Source organism: Suricata suricatta, chromosome 1 (genome assembly GCF_006229205.1).
Source record: "Suricata suricatta isolate VVHF042 chromosome 1, meerkat_22Aug2017_6uvM2_HiC, whole genome shotgun sequence".
In the NCBI taxonomy this organism is placed as follows: domain Eukaryota; kingdom Metazoa; phylum Chordata; class Mammalia; order Carnivora; family Herpestidae; genus Suricata; species Suricata suricatta.
The window spans coordinates 138,335,822-138,351,862 of NC_043700.1; the positions used below are offsets into that span (position 1 = coordinate 138,335,822).

Genomic DNA, 16,041 nt, shown 5'->3' on the forward strand with positions numbered 1-16,041 from the left:
CAAATATGAAAATCCAGAGCTGAGACCAAGCAGGGCATATGCTGAGAGCTGAAGAGTTTAGTTGTTGGCGTTGCAGTGGGTCACTGGATCGAATGAGGCGAAGAGGTGGGCAACAGGAGGGAGAGTGGAACGTAGCAGGCATAAAAGATGAATCTATATTTGATGGAAGCTGAGACCGAGGAAAATCTTAGTCACCAGCACAAATCTCTAATTGTTTCTGGAACATTGATACTGCAATCAACTTTTATTGAATTTGGGAGAAATCTCTACATTATGATTACCACATTTATGCTCTGAATTATGTGCCACAATTGGAATGTTGTCTCCTCTCTTCTTACAAATCTTCCTTTTCTCTTTTCCTCAGAAGGGTGAGAGTGATACCAAGGTCACTTCACTTGCATTTCTCAGTGTCTACCATGTGTCGAACTGCAAAGAAGAACAAGCAAGGGCCACTGAATATAGAAGGGGACACAGCTGAATAAACAGGGAGTTCAAAATTGTTACAAATTTCAAAAAGAATAAGAATACAGGAGAAGTAATAATATAATCATCTTATGTCCACCCCCATCCTCTGCAGAGGCTAAACCAATGTTAACAGATTGGTGTGTACCCTTTCATACCTTTCTCTAAGACCAAATCCATGTAAAGCTAGACACACATAGCTGTTTCCCTGCTTTTAAAATGAGCTGTACTTTACACATTATTTTGAAACTTGCATTGTCATTTAATAATGCACCATGGACAACATTCCAGGTTTGGACACATAAAGATTTCATCCAGTCTTTTTAATGCTGCGTACTATTCTGTATAGTGTAATGCACTATAATTTAATTAGCACTCCACTTCTGATAGACCTTCAGATTTTTCTCATATCACATTGAAAAATGCTATAATAAGTGTGTCTGTTTATAAATTCTTACAGATTTTGCATGGATTGTCAGAGTGGATGCCGAGAAGTGGGTTGAATGAGTCAATGTGTAAGTATAGAAACTCCGTATTTTCTCTTTTGAGTGTGCCCCGTGCTTTTCTTTCTTCTGGATCTTTACGAGGAACCAATACTTCAGTTTTGGGTGGGGGGAGTAATGATTTTCAATTTTGACTTTCTCCAAGTTTTCCAAGGCTTCCTGTAAGCCCAGAGCACCCAAACTTAGTGGTCTCAGGACTCTTACACTCTCAAAAAGTAATAAGAACACTATTGGGCTGTTTTTGTTAACAGGGGAAATACCTATCAATATTTTCCATAATAGAAATTAAAACAGACATTTAAAAATAGTTATGATTTTCTTTAAAAATAACAATAATAGATATATTTACATGCTCACATAAATAATAATAGTAAAAATAAATATTTTGACTTCATTAAACCCCTGAAAATGTTTCAGGCATCCTCAAGGGTGCCTCTGGTGTTGAAAACCACTTTTCTCGATCAGTATTTCTCAAATGTGAATGTGCACACAAAATGCCTGGGGATCTTATTAAGTACAGATTTGAATTCACTAGTCTTGAAGTGGGACCTGAACAAGTTCCTAGATAGAAGTGATGCTTCCCGTAGGTGGCTACACTCTCAGTAGCAAGTCCCTAGACCTACACAGTTTTAAAGTAATTAAAATGGAATGAAATTAAGTACTCAATCAGTCATACCCAGCACTTTTGAGCTCTCAAAGCCATGTGAGTCTAGTGGCTATCTTATTGGCCAGAATAGAGAACATTTTCATCATCATAGAAAGTCACTGGACAATGCTGCTGTAGATTCTTTCCATGGTTAATAATGACAGGCTTATGTAAGTGACTTTATTTAAATATTAATCAGAAGCTAGTCTTCAAAACTTATTGGCAGTAACTTATTAGGGGTAAATTTACTACTTTCCTGATCGGGGCAACAAAGGCAAATAATTTAGAAGTTTAAAAAATGGTTTAAACTCAAAAAGCTTCAAGTTGCTGGATGAATTTCTCACAAAGTCCCTAGTGCCATGCCATGTCTTTATGAGCTGTGTAAGCTGATATCACCAAGACTAGTGCATGATATTCCATTTTGTGTGTGTGTGTGGGAGAAAAGAATTTGTTTAAAAGATAAAATGATTAAGAGTAACTGATATGGAGAGAGAAAAACCTTTACCCATTGTAAATGATTCTCCTAAGAAAACCATGGTCCTCCATACAAGTCACAAATAACAATTTCAGTGAACAAAGCTCCACTGGGGAGAATAAAAGGTTATGCCTCAAAGGTTAGCAGGCGCAATCATGTTTCTCCTGGGCACACGCCAGTGCAGACAGCCTGCTGAGAGGCATTCCTTGGAGTTCACTTGGGCAGTTCTTGCTCTGATGAGAGCCGGCCAAATTCTGCATACCCCACCTGATCAAGGAAACATTCCAGGGGAGGCTTTCCAGAAGCATTGCTTGTGTGCAAAGTTCACGAGCCTAGATGGAGTGAAGAGCAAATAAAAAACTAACAAGAATGAGAAGAGGAAAGTGGGGCAGGCTGTTGTAGACTCAACTGTGGGCTCTTCTTTAGGTTATTTTCTGTTGCCTCTATATCTATAAGTATGGTTTGCTATATACTTCTAAGGAATAAGTTGTGAATAGAGCACCATGAAACATAGTTGGGTATTTGGGGCCAGAAGAACATCCCAACAGCAAAACAAGAAGCCTTTTATCAGGCATTCCAGTTTTTGTTTGTTTGTTTGTTGGGACTGGGGGAGAGTGCAAGTGGGGGAGGGGCAGAGAGCCTCAGACAGGATCTGAAGCAGGCTCTTCGCTGACAGGCTGACAGCAGCCAGCCCAATGTGGGGCTCGAATTCATGAACTGGGAGATCGTGACCTGAGCCAAAGTTGGAAGTTCAGCTGAGTCAACCACCCAGGTGCCTCCAAGCATTCCAATTTTAAAAGCAACTGTGGTGCTGGAAGTTCTGGGAAAAGTGAAAATTCCTATCGTTATTGGTCTCTGTCTCTCTCTCTTCAAAGCTTATTTATTTATTTTGAGAGAGGACATGTGCATGAGTGGGAGAGGGAGAGAGAATGAAAGAAAGAGAGAGAGAGAAAGAGTCTCAGGCAGGCTCCATGCTGGCAGAGCAGGGCACAACCAGGGGCTCCAACTTATAAACCATGAGACATGCCTGACCCAAGATCAAGAGTCAGACGCTTAACCGCCTGAGCCACTCAAGCACCCTGATCTCTCTTTATGTACCTAATATTCATTTCTTCAGTGAGAAATAATAGGAGAAAAAGAGAGTGTTTCCTCCATCGTGGCTACCGGTTTGCCAGTGTCTAGAAGCACAAGATTAGTAACTCTTATAGCTTCATCCTCCAGAGTAGGTGCACATGTTGCTCTTGTCAGTTCAGTTCTCATTTGGATAGATGTGTCTTGGCTCTGAAACTTTTCAGACATCAGTAGAATACCCCCACGAGGCACAGTCTGATGAATTCCATTGGAATTTACATCTAAGAAACATATTTTTCTGCAGCCGCATTAGCTGTCGCCCTGTGGTTTTGAGAGTCTGGTACCGCCATTCCCGCATCTCCCAGCTCCCACATTTACAACGTCAGGGCCAAATCTTAACCCTGTGCTCTGTCTTGGACCCTCGAGTCAAATGTCAGTGCTCATGATTACTATGAAACACCAGGCTGGTGTTTTTATTTACTTGAGACCAAAAAAAAAAAAAAAAAAAATGGATATTTTATCTCAGTTGGTTAAGCGTCTGACTTCTACTCAGGTCATGGCTCATGAGTTCAAGCCCTACACCGGGCTCTGTGCTGACAGCTCAGAGCCTGGAGCCCGCTTCAAATTCTGTGTCTCCCTCTCTCTCTGCCTCTCTCCTGCTCATGCTCTCTCTCTCAAATATAAATATACATTTAAAAAACTATTTTTGTTCTGAAAGAGCAGCTCCTCATCACTTCTAGAAAAATGATAGGTATTTATGAATGTGTTAAGTGATTATTCTAATATATTCCTACTATAAGAGCAATTTGATCAACTAATTAAGAGTGTGTTTTGCAATTCTTTCAGTCTTCAAAGATGAAGTTCTACCGAAATTTGGTAATTCTCCAGGAGGCACTCCTGGGTCATTTTGGCCAATGTAGTTGATTGGTAGGAGAAGCTCTTAAAACGTTCTAGGAGAAAAATCATCCTTCGCAGTTTCTGCCAATCCTTGTCTACTGCTCACTCCATTCCAATAGCTCATTTCTTAGTGATAGGTGGAGATTAAACTGGGTCTACCTGAAGGAACACTTGGAAGGCAGCTTCCTCAAACAGAGTGATAACAGGGGCCAGGAAAGTGTGCTGAGAACACCTCCAATTTAGACTTTGGCTGTCATCTTTAAATAATGTTGTACACAACTTAAATGAAAATGAATGAAGATGTATGCCATTAATGTCCTTTGACTAGAAAACACTGCCTAAGGTGACACTAACCTATTTTCTTGAAACTTGCAATGCACTTGTTAATAGCACAATCATATTGCATATTTTTCTGTGTTTGAGATGTTACTTTGTCTACCATGAAGACTTGAAGTAAATCATAGTTTTTGATTCATGTTTTGGCATTTATTTATTGTTAAATATGAAGGACTTGAAAAAACAGAAATGGTCTGAGTCCCTCTAGACCTCTAAGAAGCTCTGCTTGCAATCCAAAGAGGCAAAGTTATTCTTAACTGACAAGTTACAATGTTAGTATATAAGGTACAATCAAATAACTCAGCCATAAACTAATTACAATATATTTTTTGCCAGAAGCTCTTTACAAGGCAGCTTAATGAACATGTTAACTCTCTCCTGCTTTGTTCTTTAGCTTTGTCCCTACGCTACCTGTGTGACTGTGTTGTCAGCCAAGCTATGGTAGTTAGTTCCTGCAGACTTGCTTTAACCGTGTTCAGAGTTCTTGGTTCTCAGCTTTTGTAGGATGCTAAAGACTCATAGATTCATTTTAGATATCAATGATTCCAGTTCCATTAAGAAATTGATGCTCAGAGAAGTGAAATAACTTGTTCAAAAATCTCAAAGGTGGTAAATGGCAGAACCAATAGTAGAAATCCATCTTCTTTTTCCTTTATGTGGCAACTCTTTGGAAATGATGGACTCTCTGGCCTCTTCTGCTGTGTAACCTTCCTCTTCCGTGCACCGTGTCTATAGCTTCTGTCTATAGCACCTTGTCTATAGCCTTGAGTGAGCAGTGACGAGTAGAAAATATTCATTCTGCTAAAATGTTTAGGAAATTCTTTAAGACATGCATTCTTTAAGGAAATTCTTTAAGAACACATGCATGTTCATTCATTGCCAACAGAATTACTTCCAAAAGGAATCTACAGTCCACATGTTGAGGGAAAACTTTTATTTATTAAAAAAAATTTTTTTTAATGTTTATTTATGTTTCGAAGGAGAGAAAGACAGAGTATGAGTGGGGTAGGGGCAGAGAGGGAGGGAGATACAGAATCTGAAGCAGGTCCCAGGCTCTGAGCTGTCGGCACAGAGCCTGATGCAGAGCTCAAACTCACAATCAGTGAGATCATGACCTAAGCTGAGGTTGGGCTCTTAATAGGCTGCGCCATCCAGGTGCCCTGAGGGGAAATTTCTAACTGGAGAGTCTGTGTTAGGTCAGGTACTATTCAGTATGTTTCTTTGTTTTGATTTTGAAATTAGTTAAATTAACTAGAGCATAAAATTTAATATCAGCATTGCCTATATAATAAAATCATTCTAACATAAGCAGTAGAACTAGACTGTGTGGCTTCAAATATATTTTACCACATCAGGGTTGGGACCTTGAGCAAGTTACTTAACTTCTCTGCATCTCAGTTTCCTCATTCATAAATGGGGATAATAATGGTGCTTATCTGATAGAGTTATAAGGAATAAAGCAAATATTACATGTAAAGCTTTTGGAATAGTGCCTGGCACCTAGCCACTATTGGTATTTCTATTGTCTAATACAGGTTTTATTACTCCAAGCCATGCATATTGGGAATTGTGGAGTGTGTATCTCAAATCAACATTTATAGCACTGAATTTTATGTATCTTATGAAAACTACAAAAATAGCAATTAAATTTGGTGAAATAAAAATTACATTTTTGGAGGGGCACCTGGGTGGCTCAATCGGTTGAGTGTCCAACTCTTGATTTTGGCTCAAGTCATGATCCCAGGGTTGTGGGATCGAGCCCCATGTCAGGCTCTGCACTGGGCATAGAGCCTGCTTAAAATTCTCTCTCTCTCTCTCTCTCTCTCTCTCTCTCTCTCTCTCTCTCTCTCTGCCCCTCCTCCCCCTTTCATGCTCTCTCTCTCAAACTAAAAAATAAATTAAATCTCTTTCGATGTTTAGAGACTGTCTTGCATATATATTCCACTGGAGACTCTGGGACACTAATGGTATACTCTCATACTCTTTAATGTATGCTATTGCTTGCTTCAACTTTATTTCACAGTCTACCATCAACCACAAAAAGTCTTTCCCAGAGTAATCATTCCTATGATAATATTGTTAGTGTTAATCAAATTTAGTGGTTTAAAGTGCTGATAACCTTACAACATATATCTCCAGTAATTAAGGATTTTCTCCCCATCTGGTGCCAGTGGAATAATTCTGTGGTGATTAGTCATAGGCTGTAACAAATTACATTGTGTGCTCAGTGGTTGGGATTTTTTTATTGCTTAAATATGAAGACTATAATAGTTTTTTCAGTGTCTTTTTTTTTCCACAATGTTTTGTTTATAGATGGAAATGCATCAAAAAGTTCTCTCTTTTTTTTTCATATTTTAGTTTGTCAGTGGAGGACTGTGCATATGGTCCTAGTTACCATAGGGAACCAGAGACATTCCACTGAGGTCTTGGATGTTCCATATGTCAGAGTCCCAGACGGGCTGCAGATGACATTTAAAATGAAGGTTATCTCTGGGAACTTTATACATATCAAACACAAATTGTAGGATGATTAATGTTGCAGAGGTTATTTTTCCTCAAGTTTTATGTGGTTATGGAAATTGTTGGTATATCTCCAAGATGATAAGCAATTATAAAAATTCAAATCCATTTTTTTAATTTAAGATTTAAGTTGAATACTCAGTTTCATTTTGGAGGGAGAAAAGTACTCTCCAGTTAATAATAATATGTTAAGTATGAATGTACTATTGGGATTGTTCAGAGGTTTATTTTACAACTTGTCAATCAACCACAACTTAAAAAAGCAATTACTATATCCTATTTTAGAATTATCCTATACTAGGATTATCCTGTTATTTCATAAATAATATAAATATCCTATTTCTTTTGTAAATAATACTCTACCACATGTTAGTTTTTAAAAAATTTATTTTAAAGTGAGAGATCCCAACATGGGTCTTGATCCCACAACCCTGGGATCATAACCTAAGCCAAAATCAAGAGTCAGATGCTCAACCAACTGAGCCACCCAGGCACCCTTGCATGTTACTTTAAAGACAATAAAAAAAGTTTTATATTTAATAAGTTAAGATTAATTCAGTCATTGCAATGATCAATATTTTGGGGGAAATTCTGTGGAGTTTACAAAGAATGTAGAAGACATATCATACAATCTCAAATAGAGTACAAATTATATACAGAGACGAAATACTTAGAAAAAGGAGTTAAACATAATCTAAAAACATATACATAATTACATATAGCGATGATTAATCACAAAAACAGAAAGGTGGTTGTTCAAAGACAGTGAGTTGAGAGCAGTTAACTGAAACATTTGAATACAGCTCCGATTAAATGAGAATGACTATGATTGAGGAGGATTTGTGATAAGTGTATTAGAAGAGAAGAAGGAACAAGTATCTCTACCCTTAGAGACTTAATATAACCTAGGAATTAATGGGTGTTTTAAATGTCTTTAGAAAGAGTGCCTTAATCTTGGGGAGACCTCATAAGTGGGCTATTATTTGGTGCCAGTCTTGTACAAGAAGGCAGGAGTAGGCTCCATCACAAATGTTTATATTAGCCTGAAACTAGATTCTCCATTTATTTATCTAGGCTCATATTACAAATGATTGTGGGCATTGTTACTAAGCATTCGTAATTATTCAAAATGGTGATCTAACTTTAGGGAAAAAAATCAATGTACACCTAGGTGCCATTTCAAAGATAGTTTGTGTGGTGACTAGTTTTACACATCAGCTTAGCTAGACTGTGGTACTCAGTTTGGTCAAACACAAGTCTAGATGTCGCCATAAAGGTACTTCTTAGATGTGATTAACATTTAAATTGGTAACCTTTGAAACACAACAGATTATTCTCCATGATATGGATGGGTCTCATCCAATCATTTGAAGGCCTTATGAGAAAAGATAGATCCCATGAGGAAGAAGCAATTCTGCCTCAATACTGCCTTCAGAGTTTAGACTGCAATATCAGATCTTCCCTGGTCTCAAGCCTGCCTGACAGACCCTGGGCTTGCCAGCCTCCATATGTGCATGAACCAATTTATTCAACTAACTCAACCACTTTCTCTCTTTTTCTCTCAATATATCCTGTTGGTTCTGTTTTTCTGAACTCTGACTAATACAGTGTCTGGACATTAGCTGTTACTCCTGGTGACTGGTCTTTCCACAAAGGCATAGTAAGATTATATCTTTTAGTGATCATCATACCAGCTCTGTCTATTCAGGAAACAATGTTGATACTCACATTTTTAATGGGTATGTCTGGTATAACATTTATGATTAGCAATCATAACCTCTTTTGTTTTAGTCTTAGTTCCACAGTTGTGGGTGGATTCAAAGCTCACCTCCAGGACTTTCTGTTTAGCTCAAGTCTGTCCTCTAGTAGGGATCATAAGAACTGTATTCCCTGGTGTCTTTCATGTTCCAAAATGTTTATCTGGGCTATTGTCCTTAATAAAAATGCATAGTGGATTGCACATTAAAAAAAAAAAAACCAATGTTGATAATGCCATCACATAGTGACCTCTAAAAGTGTATTTTTCTTAGTTATGATTTGATATTTGTTTGTAGCATGGTCCTAGCATTGTCTATTTTTACTTTTATTACTGTTCAACTTAAGTCACATAGAGTAGAAGCATTATGTATTCATATTTTAATTTACATGGAACTATAGTTATATATATTTTTTCCTTTCTTTTCTCTCTCCTCTTCCTTCCCTCCTTCTTCCTTCCTTCCTTCCTTCCTTCCTTCCTTCCTTCCTTCCTTCCTTCCTTCCCTTCGTGCCTCCCACCCTCCCTCCTTCCCTCCCTCCCTTCTTTTCCTTAATCAGCTCTGTAATAATATTTTGAGGTCTATTTATAATTTTTAATATATGAACATTTTTATTTGCTATTAATAGAATACAACATATTTTAATCACAACTTAATTTCCTGATTTTAGGTCTTATTTAAGAAATAATTTAATGGAAATGTATGGAATTGTAGATAATCAAGTTTCAACAATTTTATTCTAATAATATAGAAGTTCATTGATTTGTTACTTTAAACTTTACCCTCAAATTTGTTATGTTGAACCATATAAAATTGCTGATAATTAACCATTTATGATTTATAATTTTTATTACAAAATTATTTCTGATCTGCAAAAATGGCAATTTTATCATTCAGCCCATACAGCCTAAAGAAACTCCATTTGTACCTAGTAATACCTTCAGCTGAGAGGGGAAATAGATAGGAGCAAATCCTCAAAATCCAAATGCTGCCCACACCTCACTGAACCAATGGGAAGTCTACCACCCTTTGTGCCTCAAATATAAGGGAGATCAAGGAGCCCCTGGGTGGCTCAGTCGGTTGAGCATCTGACTTCAGCTCAGGTCAGAATCTCACAGTTTGTGGGTTCGAGCCCCATGTTGGACTCTGTGCTGACAGCTAGCTCAGAGCCTGGAGCTTGTTTTGGATTCTGTGTCTCCCTCTCTGACCGTCCCCTGCTCATGCTGTCTCTCTCTGTCTCTCAAAAAACAAAAACAAAAACAAAAACAAAAAAAACCCAGAAAAATTTATAAGGAAGCTCAATCCTGCAGGGTGGTCAGGAATATGTTTGAGTTTACCATAAAGAAGACAGCTCATGGAAAGGGAGATTTATTGATAAATGTTAATGCTATAACGATGGGTTATATTTTTTAAGGACAATCTTTTGAATAAGGATTATAAAATATATCATACTTCCAATCACAGCTGGGAAGTAGGACTTCTAATTGTAAAGTTAGGAAGACAAGAAGATGTCAGACTGAACAGAAGAGAGGCTCTTTTATAAAATTGGATAATAAGGCCATGGCTCTGTGATGCATAGGAAAAATTAGAGTTAGAATTACAAAACAGAATCAGTAGTCTGCATGATGAAAGTAGGAAGAGACACAAATCAGTGTAATGTAATCGTAAAGCAATTTGGTATAATACTGTCTTATAAGAATTTTGAGAAACGTTAGCACATAATGCTTTAGAAACAATGTAAATGTGTAGTTTATTGTTGAAAGACATCTTTGGAAGTTTCATAACTCCAGATAATTTGCTTTGGGGAGGTTTTTTTTTTATTAATTATTGTCTTCCTCAACTTAAGTCATAGTATTAGTCCACAGAAAAAGAATGTTCTAAAAAAGATAAATGGCGTGGGAGTGAAATAAGAAAAAGATGATAATTTTCTTATGATGTAATACAGCGTAAGTTTCCTTTTGGGGTCAGATAGGGCTGCTGCTCTCAATATGTGTGGGTGAGCTACAATATTTGTGTTAAAATAATGCTCTGAATTTTGCTGTACTAAAACTTGTCTTGTGGTTCACTGAGGGTCAATTCCCTCAAGTACATCATGTGCTGTGTGAAGTTTGAAACTAGTAATCTTAACGGTACATAAAATGGTAGGATTGAAATGTGGTCTGGACAAGAGGCCACAAGATGAAATACCAGAGGGAAAGCTGTTGCCACAGTGCTGTTTGCCTTGTAATCATCCTTATATCCATTTACTTTACTTTTTTGTTTGTTTGTTTGTTTTTAACTCAACTATAACCTAAATATTTCAGTTAATCCAGTAGATTCTTAAAGCCATCTGCTTATTTGATTTTTGCTATATAAATAATTATAGCATGATTTTTTAAATCTTTAAATTATCCAAGGAATTATAGATTAAGAAAAGAAAATTAGAGGAGATATCCTAAATATATTTAAATTCTGAATCCTCTAGAGGAAGATGGAGAAGGCTTTTTTTATGATACTTTAGACTAGAAGTTCATCAACCAGCAGTGTTCAAGTTTTGATGTAGCCATACAGGGTTTTTAAAATGGAGACATTTCACATAAAAATCTATTCTTTAAGCTTCTCTTGAAAACTGAGAACACTTTGGCGATACTGGGCCTGCTTCCTGTCATGGCAACGGTTATCAGTTTTGGAATGAGAGTTACCTGCTTTAAACAAGAGGCAAGCACTCTCTTGTTTATTCCACTGCCACACTCTTGGCCAACTCCACATCACTGTTATCTAACTGGTTTTGGGGTGGGTTTTTTTTCTTAAATTTGTGACTCAGAAAAAAGGCATATTTTAGTTCAGCATGACAAATTTATTTTTTGAGGCATAATTGACATATAACATTCTATTAGTTTCAAGATACAACATAATTATTTGATATTTAATGTCTTATGAAATAACCACCCCAGTAAGTCTAGTTGACATGCATCACCATACATAGTTACAGAACATTTTTGGTGATGATAACTTTTAAGGTCTGATCTATTAACAACTTGAAAATATGCAAAACAGTATTATAAACTATAGTGACCACAGTGTGTCAACTTTAGCCTTCTAATAGTAAAACAGACTGACTCATGAGGTAGTGGGTGCCCCTGCTCTGACGTGTTAGAGGATCTGGGGTAGCGAGAATCAAGAAATAAGAGTGAGATTTGGCTAGATGGCCTCTTAAAATTCTTTTCATCTTTAAACTCCTTTAATTCACTTTTTTAACATAGCGTCATTTTCTGAGAAGTGTTAGTCTTCACAAATTTCTTGTCATTTATTTAATATTTTTTAAAGAAAGATAGTAATTTTTTTATAGTAAGAAATCAAAACATACAGCTAGCATATGTGTTAGATAATGAGTGGGAAGTATCTCTGCATGAACTCAGGACCTTATTTTCCAACGTCTCTATTTGTTCAAGTGGTGTTTATTTATTGAGCACCTTATACGTGTTCAGGATCCTGGGAATGTAGGGCTACGTTGAATAGACAAAGTATAGGCTTTTATGGGAGTTTATATTTGGGCATGGAAAATAGAAAACAAATGAATATGTAAGTTCAGAGAGTAACAGGTGCTATGAAGAAAATAAAATAGAGTGAAGCAAACTGTATGTGCTCCTTTAGAAAAGGTGGTCAGAAATGCCCCCCAAAGAATTAATATTTGCTCAGAGAATGAACAATTAAAAAGGGTTAGCTATGCAGGAATATGGGATTAAGGAACAGGTATGAGTTTGACTTCTTCAATTCACAACAGGAAAGCTATTGTAGATGTTGCCTAGTAAGCAAATTGGCAAGAAATGAAGTCAATTGGTAGGGAATGTTCTGAGTACAATGGGAGAACATTAGAAAATTTTAATCTGGGGAATGATGTGATCTGACTTTGGCTGATCTGTAAAGAATAAACTGCCAGGGGCAAAGGAAGATGCAGAGAGACCAACTGGGAAGCTGTTCCTGCAATCCAAGATGGGTGGTGATGGTGAAGTGGTGAGAAGTGATGGTTCAAGATTTATACAGAAAAGAGAACCAACAGGAATTGATAATGGATGAACTGGGAAGAGAAAGAGAAGGAGGAGAATCAGGGATGACTCCTAGGTTTTTGGATTGAGTAACTGGATGAAAGATTGCTAGATACTGAAATAGTGATGACTGGGAGAAGCAAGTTCTCCCAACAAAAACCAAGTAACATATTAAGTCTTTTCTGGAAATGGCATGGCATAGATATACAAGAGGAATATATTGGGTACTACACAAAAATATACAAAAAAAAAAAAAAAAAAAGAAAAGAAAAGACCATCTCTGGTCCTGAAAAGCTCACAGTGTAGTGGAGGATACACAAGTCCAAAAAGTCAATAAAAATTTATATCCAACATGATGGAGATGTGAACAAAACGGAAGAGGAAGGAGCTTTCAGGATTGCATTTCCTTATCATGAAGAGTTTGACAGTTTTAACGAGCTCAATTGGATGTTCCAGAAATGGCTAGCAGCAAGACTTGTGAACTTCCCAACATTCTTAATGACTGTTAACTTTTTATTTTATGGAGAAAAGACTGGGTTTTATTTCATCTTTTACCAGAGGTCTTATTTTCTCACATTTCAATTGTTCCAGTACTTCTCTGATTACCCTTGTACATCACATCATGGAAAGAATATGAAACCTAAAACAATATATATTTCAGTCTGTTTCTTTCCTCTACAAATTCTAATCTTGTTTCCACTCCCCTATCTCTTTTCTGTCTCAAGAGCAACCAAAGCCTACCAAGTGTTTCTTAAGAGTCCATTATGAGCCAAGTACTTGTTTCTTTCCACATTCTCTTTACTTTCTGGCACTTTAACCTTGGAGTATGCTGAAATTTCCAGCTGTTATTTTAAAAGCATTCTTAGACTTCTTCTCTTCCTGACTTGAAGTTTTATTTTCCTCACCATCTCCTATCTATCTCTTTCATCTTGTTTTTCATTTCCCTCTTTTGGCTTAGGTCACCAATAACCTGAGCGTCTGCCATGGTTTTGCTTCCCATGATTTAGCTCACTCTTCCCCCTGTTTATCTTTCCCATTTCTTATTTGTCAACTGGAGCTTCCATGCACTCCTTAGTGACCATTTCTCTCTATTTTTCTAGGTTGTTCCCTGTCCATATCACTTAATTCTGTTTTCTCTAACATGCTCTCTGCCAACCATTTCTCCAGTAAATCCATAATAAAAAATTAATAAATGAACCTTTTATGCAACTTAGAATAGTTTGGTACATTGATTAAAGATGTTCTGAACATCATCATGAATGGTTAATAATGCCAAACAGCAATGCCTGCATTTTTTCCTTCTTGCTCACACTGGTGTTTCCACTGAGGTATTTTCTTTAAAAAAAAAATCTTACAAACAACTGATCTACTTGTCTACCTGGCTGATTTTAGTTGGAGAGGGGCTGAGTAGAGACTGTAATTATGATCCAGCAGCACCCCCAAAGCCAAACAAACAGTTAACGAAATCGCAGTGCACAGGTTTCCTCTTTTCCTATGCACTGCAATAACGACTAAAGTCAGATTAGTAGCCCAAATTCTCTCTCTCTCTCTCCACTATCCTGAAGACATTTTAAGCCTGAAGACATTCTTTTTGGCTTTTCTTTCTCAGTTTGTTTGTTTGTTTGTTTGTTTATTTAATTTGCGTACCGTTGACACACAATGTTATATTAGTTTCAGGTATACAACATAGTGATTCAACTTTTCTATGCTCTGCTCACCACAAGTGTAGCCATCACCTGTCACCACACACTGCTACTCTAGTACCATTGACTGTATTCCCTATGCTGTGCCTTTTATTCCTTTGAATTCGGTTAGTCCCCAAAGCACTTTGTTTCCTTATCTGCCGCCTGCCTTTGATTTGTTACCTTGGTGCCTACTATTTACCTCTGTAAGCCCCCCATAATCTCTGCTGAGAGATGGGATATAAACACCCCTTCTTAATAACCACCCTTTTCTAACCATTTGGTGTCACTGTTCACCCTGTTTCTACTTCAGCCTGAATTGACTAGAATACGAACCATTTGGTTAGAAAATCTGTCACATTTGGAAAGCAGCAGCCAGTCGGAGAGAAATTAAATTGTTTTTCTTTGTCTGCCTACTGATCCAAATTTCTGCTGGTGTTGCCAGTCATTTGGAGAGAGAAGTGTGGAGCTTGTTCAGCTGTCAGTGAGTGTGAAGGAGGTTGCGTGGAAGCGCGCCAGCCTCTGCTTTTTGCCTTGGAGTCAATAACTGAAGGCTGGGAGGCTCCGGGGGAGGCTCCACCAGGTCATTCTTGGAGAACGCAGCCGATGCTTTCTGAGGAAAGAATGCTTGGTCACTGTTGTGAAACTGATGGCATTGATCTACTAGGCAGAGCTCATATTTTCCACTTTCCTATCTCTGCCACTAAAAGTCTTTGTGGACAAAACAACCCTAAGGAAGACTCTCTCCTGAAGCTGAATTTGCCATTATGTTGGTTCAGTCATCCAACATTGCGGAGATGCTGAAATAGTAAGCATTTCTTTGTGAGAGTCAGTCCCTGGAGATGGCCCTGGAGTGTTAGGTCAGATCCCTTTGTATTTGTATGAGGAGAATGTGGGAGAGATTAGAGGTGTAGCTCTCAAGTGTGATGGAAACGAGAAGGCTTGGTTGGAGTGCATACACACTAGGTTGAGAGAAGTTATTGAGGGAAAAACTAATCTATGGAGAATCTTGAAAGATAAATGAACCATGGAGCTCACAAAAAAATCAGGAAGCTAATAGTATGTGATATTTAAATTCAGAGACCAGTCTGTCAGACATTCAGTGTTAATGATTATTTATTTTCAGATGTGTAGCAGAAATCAGTGACTCAATTGCTGGAAGTCTGATTGGCTTTAAGACTGTGACCCTTCCTATAGGAAAAACATGTGTTGGGAAACGTAAGGAGAAATTTCTCTCCCTCTCCCTTTTGATGTTTATTTAGTGATTATCTGTATTACTGTTGCAAAGGCTTTGGCTGCATTATATCATTTAACACTTAAGTTTACGAAGTCAACTCTGTTATCACCTCCCTTTTCTCTTTAAAAAAATAATTTATTGACAAATTGGCTAACATACAGTTTGTACAGTGTTCTCTTGGTTTTGGGGGTAGATTCCCATGATTCATTGCTTACATAGAACACCAGTGCTCATCCAAACTAGTGCCCTCATTAATGTTTGTCACCCGTTTTCCTTTCTCCCCCACCTCCCATCAACCCCCAGTTTGTTCTCTGTATTTAATAGTCTCTTATGGTTTGCCTTTCTCTCTCTCTGTTTGTAACTATTTTTTCCCCTTCCCTTCCCCCATGGTCTTCTGTTAGTTTCTCAAGTTCCACATATGAGTGAAAACATA

General features: G+C 37.5%; 1 long non-coding RNA gene across 3 annotated transcripts in view; it reads right to left on the minus strand.

Annotated features, from left to right (window-relative positions):
• Positions 1-229: 229 nt before the first annotated feature.
• Positions 230-16,041, minus strand: part of LOC115283592 — a 38,680-nt gene continuing 22,868 nt past the window's right edge. For 2 of the 3 annotated variants that reach the window (XR_003905038.1, XR_003905031.1), the window contains one exon: positions 230-426. This is a non-coding gene — a long non-coding RNA (uncharacterized LOC115283592). Of the gene's footprint in view, positions 427-14,707; positions 14,985-16,041 lie in introns of all 3 variants that reach the window. The other variant, XR_003905044.1, reaches the window with a different exon arrangement.